The sequence below is a fragment of the Schistocerca piceifrons genome, chromosome 8 (genome assembly GCF_021461385.2).
Source record: "Schistocerca piceifrons isolate TAMUIC-IGC-003096 chromosome 8, iqSchPice1.1, whole genome shotgun sequence".
Taxonomy (NCBI): Eukaryota; Metazoa; Arthropoda; class Insecta; order Orthoptera; family Acrididae; genus Schistocerca; species Schistocerca piceifrons.
Genome location: NC_060145.1, coordinates 245,557,195 through 245,570,870, shown reverse-complemented (window position 1 = coordinate 245,570,870; position 13,676 = coordinate 245,557,195).

Here is a 13,676-nt window from a genome sequence, read left to right as displayed (position 1 = left end):
TGGGCGGTTGCGCATTACTTTTCTCACCTAGAATCATAAATTTGTATCACCCCCATGTAATTACTGAAACCTAACTGTTTCTGCAAGGAAACACCGCTATGTTTTGTGCACGAGGAAACGCCGCTTTGAGAAGACGTCTCCTTTATAGACGTGATGTAATGTATGGCGCGCTCTCCAGAATGACGTAGCAGGCAGTAAATTTTCCTAAAACCCACATCGTGTGTTCCACCTGCAGTAAACAACTCATTGGTATTCACATTCGTTTCCTGCTGTTTTTCTTACCGTCACAAGTGTGTAAGTACCATATTACTTTGTCAATCTTCGTTTTCTAAACGTGCTTAGAGAGGCAATGAGTATCCTGAGCCTCTTTTTTTTTTACATAAAAGTAGCAGGAAACTATGCATGTAATACCTGGAAATTACAGCGCCCCACACAACTAAAGAAATTGCACTATGAAGATTAATATTTAGCATCGTGTCCTTGTGGGTCTCTTTAGAGGTGTATCAGAACTGGACATGGACTGGAAATGAAATCACAAAATCGACAACCGTCACTATAAATCGATTTGTTGCTGGTTTTTTGTGCATCAGGTCTCTAGTTCTGTACTGACTCCGGCTAGTAGTGAGCGAATGTGCTATGTATCCTAACGTGTCAATATAGACAATGGTAAAGCACTTACCTTCAGGTTAGGAACTGTGTAATGAAATGGACTTGTGGTTCAACCTTGGTCCTCCCCAAAGTAGACATTGGCTCGTACTAACTGCAACACCGACTCAACGGCCCTCCCCCATTCCCCAGCGCGCGGATTAATACTTTTTCCTTTACATAACAGGAGAAAGTATTTGTAAAAGACTTTTAAGCTATAGCAGTATGGGATGTACCTTCTGATAATATATCTTGTTTAATTAGAAGTCATCATCGGACACCCTCTTCAACCTATATCTTCGTTTTCATTCATAAATATTGTTCAAGACTGAACTATCGTGATGTCAAGATGACCAAAGTGCAGTTGTAGTTTGCGTGCTAACGTTTACAAACTCTTAGAGCTACTACTGCATCTTCAACGCGAGATGTATTTTTATGGGGTTGTATACATAGACGGATCGAAGCAGGGGGCTCTCTTGGCAGGTCCTCAAAAAACTTTACTGATTTTAGCTGTGAGTTGCGTATGGAATCTTGAGATCGCCGGAGAATTCGAGACGTATTCGTGTTGAGAAATTCCCCGCTTGATCCGCCTTCCTAAGGGCCGTTAAATCAATTCAACGGATGCCCTCTGCAGACAGGTTGGAAGAATGTCCTGATACTGAGATATGAGGTGTTATTCGGCAGAATACTGTACCAGAAGGGAATTCAAGGAAAAGGATCAGTGAATCTGGAAGCCAAGGGAGCGTGTATTCTGAATCACATGCCTCAATGTTTTGTCCCTCTATATTTTACATCTCGCGGTTGCGGGGCAAGGTCATCAGTCGGTGGGAAGAAGACCACGGTTGGTAAAACCAAGTGTCTGACTGATCTGTATCTCGTTCCGCGTTCAGTGATGATAAAGCCTTTAAATTTTACAATTAAATTTTGTGATTATGGGGATCCACTACCTCTAGATATTTCATTAACGTAAACTTGGTTCGTAATAGGCCGCAATGCGATTTTGCTTTAATTGCGCGATTAGCTAATTTATGAAGCATAAAGTACTTCTCTTTCGCATTCGGACGGGACAGAAATCACAGTAGGCCACATTTTAAGTTTATTTCATTTCCAGCCAAAAGAGTAGAGAAAGGAAGAAAGATTAGAATGTAACGTCCCGCCGAATATGTGGTCACTTGAGACGAAGCCCAGGCTCGGATTAGGAAAGCATGGGAAGGAAACGGCAGTGCCCTTTTCAAAGACACCATCTGCAATTTGCTTTGTGCGATTTAGGGAAATCACAGAATACAAAAATGTGGATGGTCAGACTGAGCCTTGACCCGTCGTTCTCCTGAATGCGACTCTAGCGTGCTAAACAGTGCTGATCACTGCAACACATCAAGCACTGACAGCAGAAACGTCCATTCTCTGCATACGCGGGTGAAGTGTTCTTCTCATCTTCTGAGGACCAAAACCTCCCTGAAGATTTCCAGATGTAATGATCTACTGACAATCCGTAGACGAAGTGTTTCACACTGAAATAGTCTCTCTCCTTTCTACTAATCCCGTCCGCATGTCATCCAAAAGTCTCTTCAAAATTTAACCAATGATAATGTTCCTAACAAAATAACAAACTCCACACCTCGGAAACGTTTTACAATGTTAGCCAATAATCTAACTTCAACGTACACAGTTCTTAAGCCGTTCTGTGTTGCGCTCCCAGTCTTCAGTTTATCACTTCAACCAATATGCTTGCCTTCTCGTCCGAATTTCTCGGAAATTAGCCTCCTGGCTTCCTCTCATTTCCTATATTTCTAAAATATACCACTGAGGGGCCCTCGTACAACATGTTGGACGAAAAGTCGTTCATCTCACATGCAGCGGTGCTGGAATATTGATACATCTCTTTTACAGAGCCGGAAGAGAATGCTAGAGCAAAATGCAGCATCATTACTTCCAAGGGACACCAACATCTGTATCCGTGATTGTCTTCCCTCTCCACTGCATTCTAGGAAGGCAACCCACAGTTGAAAAACAAAGCTCTTGAAATATGTTTTGGTCAGGTGACACAGCTTGTAAAAACCAAAATTCTGCATACGCCACAGTGCTTTTGAAATGTATTTTAACTGAATGGCTCAGTACGCATAAACCATGATTCTGTATAAGCCCCAGGTCCTCGTCACGGTACATTACACTACTTCTTTCGAAAGAAGCAGAGAGCATTATGAGATAAACTGGCAGAAGGCAACGGGTAGGTGCCGTAGTACGAGTATTTGCGGCGAATTGACACTTCTCCTCATCCCATCGCTTTCATCACTGAAAGTCAAACCAAATGTCTTAATGTTAAGTGTACCCTAGGTGGGCAGACCTGTTACCCTCTTTCTACCCTGGCCCATCAAATATCACATGCAAAACTGCCACCAGGAACCAACAGCAGATGACTTAATCCTTGATACCACAGAGGTTACTTATTACCGGTGTTAAACATTTGATTGACGACGATAGAACTCAGCTTCTAATGAATGTAAATCAGTAACAAATCTAATAAGAGACATGCCAATGCAGCAATGGATTGATACGTATCAAAGGTAGCAGATTTACTTCGCTTTGTCTACAACGTAGGAAAAATTTTGATATTGCTAATAATTATTGTTTCTGCTATTCGTCATCACTTAAGTTCTGTTTGGTTTTTCATTTATGTGCTGTGCTCGTTAGATGGTTCATTCCACTCAACAGACCCTGTAATTGGATCTCACTCTTCCATAGTAGTGTAATGTCCAGCATATTTTATTAATTATTTCTTTTCATCCCTAATTCTAACTGCAGTCAAGAACCTTTGTTTTATTTTCGTCTTTGATTGTTTGACGTACAGGGTGAACTGTAGAAATACTGTAACCTTACCTTATGACCTTTTCAATCCAGCCACACGTTTCCTATCGTCCATTCTTTACGTTTTTGTACTTACAGGATATTAGATGCACAAGTGCAGATACTTCTAATAGTGACTAAGGACCGTGTACTGGACAGTATTACGTCAGCATTCACTTCGTTTACAACTAATAATCGTAGTTATTAAGAGTAAAATGTTTCTAGGTTCGTTATTACTTCCAAGTACATATGGCAAGAGCAAGCCATTAAAGCTAATATTCTTCTGGGCAGCAGGTTAGAAGTTGAAGAGTGGACGCAGAACAGCCAGTCTATACTGAACGTCGTAGCTCACTTCGTGGTGCAATTACGATCGCACAGAAAACATCAGGTAGTAAATTATGAGATATGTTTCCAGGAAGACAGTTGCAGAGAATAAAAAAACTACCACACTGATGTGGGTCCATATTAATATACCAATGCTCACAGTATCTGCATTTATACTCCTAACATCATCTACGGCGTATTACTAGTCTTTCCCAATGCGCTATACCCATTTCTCCATTTTTGAAAGATATGGCACAAATTCACCTTGTCAGATACTTTTCATAGGCTGACAAATCAGCTTATGCCTATTATCATGAGACTTTGAAACATATATCTCCATTTTACGTTGCCAAACTTTTTTTTTACTTCCACAAATGCTATGAAGTTGTCATGCTTCTGTTATCATATTCAAAGACTTAACTATGTCGTTCGTTTCCCTATTCAAACTAATAATCAACTAACAGAAATAAATGGTTCGAATGGCTCTAAGAACTATGGGACTTATCATCTGAGGTCATTACTAACCTCGACTTAGAACTACTTAAACCTAACTAACCTAAGGACATCACACACATCCATGCCCGAGGCAGGATTCGAGCCTGCGACCGTAGCAGCAGCGCGGTTCCGGACTGAAGTGCCTAGAACCGCTGGGCCACAACGGCCGGTCAAGTAACAGAGCCACAACGTTATTTTCCAGGATTCTGTATATTATTCTTGGCAGAAACTTCTACGCATGGGCTTTTAAGTTGACCGTGCAAAAAACCTTGATCTTGTCTGCCCCTGCTATTTACAGGATTTTTTGATGTTTTCCTGATTGTCTCCTGACTAGTATGTGATGTTTTAGCGGGAAAGAACTCATAGATGGATTGTAGATGTTGAGAGACGAGTGGGAAGACAACCCGGCAAGAGAAGTTTGGGTTGTAGTCTTCATATGTGATGAGTTGAGAAGTTTGTAATTTCAAGGTTGTGTTGCAAGGATGACTTTGTGGTCTTGGAAAGTAAGATGTCACGAATTTGGTTGCGAATTGACTTGAAGTGTGAGGATACGGACGGAAAGCGGTATAAACTGATAGAGGTGTAGAATTCTCAAGGACGGCGGAGATTAGACTGTTGGGACTCAAGTTTATGGGAGATGTAGGAGAAACGAAGGTGTTCTCGATGTTTGTGGAGTGGGAAGGTATCAGCCAGATTCGGAAACAAAGCGGAGTTCACGTCGTTGCAGGATTTGGGGGGAGTAATAAAACTTGGAGCATAAGTTCAGGCTGCATTCGCCCAGGTAACGACTGAATAATGACTGTTTTTATTTGTGTATCATGGTCTGTGATCTAATTCCCATGAGAATACTTTTCATCAAGAAAAAAAAATACTGGGCTATGTTATAGTCCACATAAAAAAGAAATCACATAGTCTACACACTCTTGTGTAAAAAGCAAAGTGCCTAACCACACTCAGGTGCGTAAAATGAGAATTCTGCCTGCACATTTCACACGAGGTAATAAAACACAATAATTGTTGATAGAAAAGAAAAAACATAACTGTCTCTGCAAGACTTAATAATTATTTAGTCAGACAGATGAAGAAGTGAACTTCAGCATACTGCAACTGCAGGCTACAAAAGGTTTGAAACACTTTATTTAACAAATGTGACATTAATTATAACATAAAACAGACAAATGGCAACAATAGTTTTGTTAAGTTTTTCAAGCCATTGCTGACCTGTCCCATCTGCAAACTGCAGTTAGAGAACAATATTAAAAAATGGTTTTTTTTAATATATGAGGAAACATTTTCTAACGGGAGTAACGTCGTTCTACCAGTGTACGCATATATATAAAATTACAAGTGCCATGGATTAGCATGGGAGACATGAATGGCATTATATTCAAGGGGGAAATAATTTGCTTTATTTTTAAAATAGCATTTTACGCCATAATTAGTCACATGAGTTTGAAAAGAGTATAAAACTGCCACACACGGGGGAAGCTATCATAAAATATTAAATAGATTTTGAAAGGAGTGCCACCTTAAGCAAATAAACTTTTCATGCAAGCATGTTTCGATGAAGTTTCGCCACCATCAAGAGGTGCAGTCTACTTTCTCAGTGGAAAGTACTGTTGTCGAGGCAGTTGTCTTCAGTTAAAACTGATCTTTTGATAAGGTTTCTCATTATCAATTTCCTTGGCTTCCCCGTTGTCTTGGTTTCATAAAACTAAACTCGTAAACATGCAACGTATCCATTTCAAACCTTGTTTATCTGAAAGCAAACACTAGAAAAATTGAGCTGTAATACCAAGGCGAATAACCTTTCTTCACAGTACACATACAAATAGAGGAGAATACTTAGGGCCCGAACAGAAACAGGCAGATGAGTAGGAATACACAAAAATACCTTAGCAAACGTTCAGAATTTTTTGCCATATTCTCAATAACCTTAATAACAAAGGTTCATTGCCGTTTGTATGCTCCACGTTACGTGTTTCATTTCCTGCGGAGTCAAGATAATCGTAGTTGAGATAGTGCATCAGGGAATACCAACCCTCCTCGTGGTAGGGAAGTATACATGGGATGGATCGCTTGGTAAAAAATGACTATGATTAAGGCTGGCATACGTCTGTTTACATTTATCTGAGAGATGACATCTGCATAGGAAATCATAATCAGGCAGCAGAGATCACCGAGTGAAATGGCCTCACTTGGATGGCATTCGGGAAACTTGGTTACATTCTCCGCAAATCAACTATCCCTAAGAACTTAAAGAGGAGAGTTAATTACCAGCCGGTAAGAACGTATAAACTCGAAAAAATGTCACTGACATCCAAACTACGTCATCTACAGGTCTGTCAGAGGACGGTAGAAGAAACAGTGGGTGGCGTAATTTCAGGAGACGGGGTCAAGAATGAATAGACAAGAAGAAGAAGCTGGATCTACCACGTCTTGGAGCGAATAATGAGACTGAAGGGGCGTTGGGCAGAACACTTAGCCAGTACTCAATTGTATTGGAGCAAAATACTGATGCAGTTGTATCTGAGGCAGTCAAAGAGAAGTTTTCAAACGTCCTCTGTAGAGATGGACGACCGGTATCCAACGGTATGCGCGAAGTAACTGGAGCCATATCGTGCAACAAAGATATACATGGAAATCTCACGAAGAAGACTGCCGAGGAGTGGATACTGAGAGACTGAAACAGATGACGAAGTGGGTATCAGTTAATTATACACTCCTGTATTCTAAAACTTCTATTGTAGTACCCCTCGTGAGCAGACAAGGAGAGCAGTACTTTCATGGAAAGATAATGCATTTTCCCAACATTCATTAGTGCATTGCTCTTTGGGAGCCATTATACATTATTATGTGTGCACTTATAATACAAGACTTTTTGCTAATATTTTAATAATTATTGTAAGCGGATCTACAAGTTATGTAGCTATTGGGAGAGGACAGTCCAGTCAACTTTCTCTATTTTATTATATGTGAATTAAAGGGGGATCACTGCTGTCACTGCAACGAGGCATTACGTGGAATCAGCTGCGACGAACGAAAATGTGTACCGAACCCTGGACCTCCTGCTTAATAGGCAGAAACGTTAACCATGGCGCCAAACGGGGCACAGCGTTATCGCAACTAGACGGACTATCTCGGTACGTTTCACGGCCGATCCATACTCCCATCGAACGCCACCTATCTGCAGTCCCTATCCGTTACTCTCCTGTTCGCCATTTACAGATTCCAACAGGAGGTTGGACGTACGTGTGCATTCGCACTGAAGAAAGTGAATCCATTACCCAGCTAGAATGATCAGTTGCATGAATTCGCAGCCTTTGTCCGAAAGAACAGACACCAAGCAGAATCTACAGCTGTGAAACATTATATGTTAATTAAAAGGGGATCATTGCTGTCACTGCAACTGGACATTAAGCGCAATCAACGGAGAGCAGACAAAAGTGTGTACCGGGCCCGGATTGAAACCCTGGATCTCCTGCTTACTAGGCAGGTGTTGAGTCCCGTATGGCTCAGTGGTTACCGCACCTGTACAGTAAACAGAAGATCCCGGGTTCCAACTGTGAGTGTTCGGAACGAGGGTAATAGTTTAATGGAAACTTCGTATAATGTGCCATTTGTTCATTGAAACCTACTTCCGCGTTTGATTCCTATAATTTAAACAGTTCTGTCGATGTCCGAAACCTGACAGTCTGAAACAGACAGGACAATGGTATTTTGAAAACAAAGATTGCGGATAACTACCTGTCGCCAAATAAGTCTAGTTTTGAGGGCGAAATTTTCACTTTGCAGAGGCGTGAGCGCTGATATACTGGCACACTAAAACAGTGCTTCTGACTGAGTTCCGAAACCAGGACCTTGGTGCCTCGTGGGCAAATTCACTAGCACCTTTCGATTCTCCTTTTTTGTTTGCTTGTTTTTATTTCATCACAGAGCCACTCAAAAACGACTGGGTAGCTCGGTAAAGGTTCTGTGTTCGAGTCCCAGACCGACACACAGTATTAATCTATCAGAAAGTATCATATCAGCGCACACTCCGCTGCAGGGTGAAAAATTCATTCCGAAAACAATAACTGATGTTATCACAGAATCTTTTCGTCCAGGAGTACTAATCACTTAAGTTCCGCAGGAGAAACGTCTGTAAAGTTTGGAGGATATTAAATGAAGTACTAGCTGAAGTAAGGCTGTGATGATGGTTTCTCAGTCGTGCTTGGGTAGCTCAGCTGGTAGAGAACTTACTTGTAAGAGACCAAGGTGTCAAATTAGAATGTACCAAGAAGTTTCATATCTGCTTTTCATAAATTTTGTTGAATTCTAATATCTGCCTACTTCAATAGAGAGTTTGCATCTTACATGTGGACCGATTACAGTATCAAAAGTAGCTAAAAATATTTCTACATCATGGGGATGTAGAAGTTTTTTAAAGAAGGAGGGGGCGACAGAGGTTTGAGTAATGAAAATCGTTGTATCTATGGCATAACTAATGGTATATGTATATATTATTCACCATATGCCACAAGCATGGAGAACTAATCTAGTATTAGGTCCCTCATAACAGAAAAGTTACACATTTAATGTAATGTGGTATCTCAGCCTAAACTAGGGACATAGCATTGGAATGGTTCTGCAGACCTGTTGTTAAGGATTAATAACATTTATAACAATGCTTATACCATGGACACAAGGATCTTATATTACTTGCACATCTACCCCCCCCCCCTTTTTCCAAAACTCCCTTTAAACTTCTACATTTTCGAGTTGAAGGAACATTTTTACAAACTTTTAATGTGTGACCTGTGTTATATATAGGGACCTAATACCACAATGGGTCCACACACATGGTACAAAAATTACGTAATGTATATACCAAGGGATAGGCCATAGATCTTATATTACTCACATCTCCGCCCCCACACCTTCCTATTTTCAAACTTTTTCATTTTTATTATGTAAAAATAATTTCACAGCTATATTAACTTCATTAGATCATAGATGTGTACGTACGTTTTGATAGTTAAATACACTATTAGATTTTTTAAATGAAGCTGTTGGATGATGTAAGGAGTTTTGGGCATGTGAAAGGTTTAGACTACTGGTAAATTAGTTCAATAATAGTGGTTAGTTTTTTGATGGTAAGATGATACATGCTGTAATGAAACGAGTAAATTTAGCTCTTGTATGACACCATTAGAAGTGATTTTAGCATTTGTGTCGCAACTGGTTACCTTACATGGGTCCTTGAATTTCTGGTATGGACTTGATGTTGGATTTCTTATTGCTATCGTTTTGTTCCCTCATTATGTTTCAACATATGTTTATTACGTTCTACTTCTCACCAAATGGTTTATTTGCTGTATTATGTAGCATAGCAATATCACTGGATGATATCATGTTATTATTATATCACATAATACTGTTTGCAGTATGCAGTTACTCATTTGTTTACTCTTTTTGTATCTCAAATCTCTGTTATGAATTTGACATTTGAGTTGTTTTGCTGCTGCTGTTTTGAATGATAGCGGATAATTGTATTTTGTTCATCATTACATATCTATGAATATTATCATATTTTATACTTCTTACCAAATGATCAGTGTGTTTCTATCATGTGACATGATGATATCACTTGACATTACAATAATATTACGTATTATTGTACATGTTTATGTATGTTTTCATATGTGGTTGTTTCCACCAATTGATCTTTTTTTGACATTATAATAACATGTGGCACTATAATGGCATTATATGAAACTTGTATCACATAATATTGTACAGGAACATATTCATACACAACTCTGTGTTCTTTTACTTTATTTCTTTTATTATAATCTGATTACATGTGTGACTGTCCTACAGTGTACACTAATTTTGTAACTTGTTCGTTGACTGATGACCTTTGATTTTGGGTTGCAGCTTCTTTGATCAAATCTTATGTGTTATTCCTCTGGATATTGTTGTACCTGAGTAAAGGTATCATGGACTTGGTGGTCTTAAAGTTTTTCAACTTTTCAACGTTGTTTTCAGTCTGGTTAAGCTTGTATTACAGAGTTTAGTATAAATTTTCTTGCGTTTTCAACTCAGCAATGGTGTATACTTTCCTGGTTAAATATCGTGTATGGCATGTGAAGCTGTTACAACAGATGTTTTTCGTAAGTGTACTTCATTTTTCCGACTAATAATGAAAACGTCATGTGTTTTGAGATTCACAGTTTCCTCTTCGCTTCCATGTTTGTGCTAGAACTCTGAAAACAGTTCATGATCGAAACTGTCACCTAATTATTGTATTATAAGTCATCACAATGTTTGTCATAGATTTCACCAAGTATATCGATGCTGTTTATAATTGTCTGAAAAAAGTTTCAAGTATAGTTCGTCTGTTCGTGTTAATGAACACTTGTAAGGCCTTTAATAAAGGTTGGAGGAGTGAAAAATAAATTAATAAATGCACCAAATTATATGACTTCTGAGTTTGAGTGTACATATTAGGTAGAAAACGAACCTATAAGCTCGTCTCATACACGCAAGTGGGTTTCAATGGATCACTTCAATTACAGATCAGATTTTTACAAAAGATATCAAAAAGTAACTATTTTTATATTAACACTCATAGTATTATTTAATAGTATAAACTACTTGCAGATGCAAATTACTTATAGATACTGTATAGAGACAGTCACATGTTCTAATGAAAACTTACACTGGAACAAGGAGTGCTAGTTCTACAAGGTATGTAGGAGAGCTTCTGCGAAGTTTGGAAGGTAGGAGACGAGGTACTGGCGGAATTAAAGCTGTGAGGACGGGTCGTGAGCCGTGCTTGGGTAGCTCAGTTGGTAGAGCACTTGCCCGCAAAAGGCAAAGGTCCCGAGTTCGAGTCTCGGTTCGGCACACAGTTTTAATCTGCCAGAAAGTTTCGTATCAGCGCACACTCTGCTGCAGATTTAAAATCTCATTCAGGAGTAGCATTGCCCACAGGAAATGAAACTAAAAATTGTATCTCAGATAAGTGAATCTGATGTTCTACATTGTGTATAGTTACACGTGGGCAGCGCCAACAAGCAATTGTCCCACCACAGTCCAGATCAATTCCCTTTCAAAGAGCGCATTTCTCGTGTCACAAGGCAAAACTTCTACATTAAACACGTTGTCTCATCGACAGAGTAGCTGTCAGGAAGGTAGAGTTTGCCAACAAGCCATGTGGGCCTTTCTGGCTGATTCACTGTGCCAAGGAATGCAATTCGTTGGGAACTTCAGAGTTTAAGAAACATGCTTAATCCTTTAAGTACCAGAGGTTTCTGCCTCAAGCAACCATCTCATTAATTTTTTGTTTGGCGTACCAGTGCCTTTCGCATCAAACGACGAATTCTGTTGCAAAATACAGAGGTACTTCTACAAATGTTTCGGATGGCAACAGTCATTTACAGCGTTCAAAACAACAGTCGATGGGTAGATCGTGCAATGTGTTTGTAGGAGATTGTGGCTTTTTTTCGGGGTTGTCATGCGGAGGAGATGAATGACAGTGAAAGTAGGTATATCTGAAGTTACTCTAACGTAAATTTGTGTTTGTATTACTGCTTTTTGAGTGGCTTTAAAGTGAAACCAATGTAGCTATATGACCTTTTTATATGAATTTATTAAATTATAGGCCCTTTTTTGTTTATTATTTGTCACTTCAATCTATCTTAAGCTTTATGAGTTCATGGAAGTTTCTAGATGTTAGATTATATCCAGGAGAAACGCGAAATTCGTTTCAAATATATCGCATGAAAATATTGGTGGTGGAAAACTGTATTCCATAGTGGTTCCACAGAAAAATCGCCTGGTAAAAATAAGTAATTGTTTGATTTCTGCTAATTTTTTCTTGTGTTCCTAGATTAGTCTGATTATTAAGGTTGATTTTATAAAAAAACATCAAATCTGTATTCTAAATCGAAACCTTCTTCTTAAAGTAACTGATTGTTTACTTTTGTCAATATCTTCTTGTATGCGCTTCTTACAGTGATAATAAAGATTAATTTTATGAAAATTTTTAAAATAATATGTTTTTGACTTTGCTGGAACTCAAAGGGTTAAGATATGCCTTTGCAGTTCTCAACCAAAGATGAAACTTCTCTAACAGACAGAGAAGTGAATATAAGTTCGGTGGGACATACAAGCGCTTATCACTATGTGTATGCACACTTTTGAAGGTGACTTTTGCACGTTTATCTTGAGTAATTCGAAGAGTAATCTCTAGCAAAAAGTGTCCCACTACAAAATCTATTTACATTAAGTATCCTTCAAAGAGATTATCTTAGTTTTTCCTGCAGGTCTAATAGTTTGCACGTAACGAGAGAGATTGTATGAGGCTCTTGCTCTTGGTATTTGATGGCGTTGCTGGTTGCATTCAATCCATCGGTAGGGGCAGTTGTATTCCGAGTGGCCAGTCGTAGCTGTGTCACCTAAAAAACGCTGACTGCGAGCAGCAGTTTACAAGGCAGCGCCGCAGCAGCTGCAGACTACAGGTGTCGGCATTTCGCTACTATAGTCTCGGAAGATATCCCTCGCGGCTGGTGGGAAGCTCGTGCAGACGCTCTCCCGGCCAGCGCAGTGCTTTGTCAGCCTCCCCCACCTGCTGCCCCCGCCGGCCGCAGTCTGCCCGCGCCCGCAGATCTGACGCTCGCGATTTACTGTGCGGTCTGACGGCGGGCACGCTGCGCGGCGGTCGGCCGGCTGGCTAGCCGCTGGAACGCACTCCCTGGAGCGGCGTCTGAAGCTGGCGCAACACCGCGCGACCCGGACAATACGCCAGCAATGGGGCGCCGCTTCCTCGTTTTCGTAACAGTAATTAGGCGACTGTGGCGCAGGGCGGCGCCGAGACGTCCATCACTGCATCTGTAACACATCCTGCCGCGGGCCGGCGTCGTTTCCCGGCAGACACCGAACGGGGCTTCAAGTTACATCCGTTAGTACCACGCTGTAATCGAATACCGAATACTGACAGGCCCATACTATTTTAGATGCCTTTTGTCACTATTCCGCTACGTCTTTTCAGTGTGCAGACTGGTTTCACGCGGCTTTCCGTCCTCCCCCGGTAGCTGAGTGGTCAGCGTGACAGAGTTGTTTTGTTGTGGTCTTCAGTCCCGAGACTGGTTTGATGCAGCTCTCCATGCTGCTCTATCCTGTGCAAGCCTCTTCATCTCCCAGTACCTACTGCAGCCTACATCCTTCTGAATCTGCTTAGTGTATTCATCTCTTGGTCTCCCTCTACGATTTTTACCCTCCATGCTGCCCAGCAATACTAAATTGGTGATCCCTTGATGCCTCAGAACATGTCCTACCAACCGATCCCTTCTTCAAGTCAAGTTGTGCCACAAACTACTCTT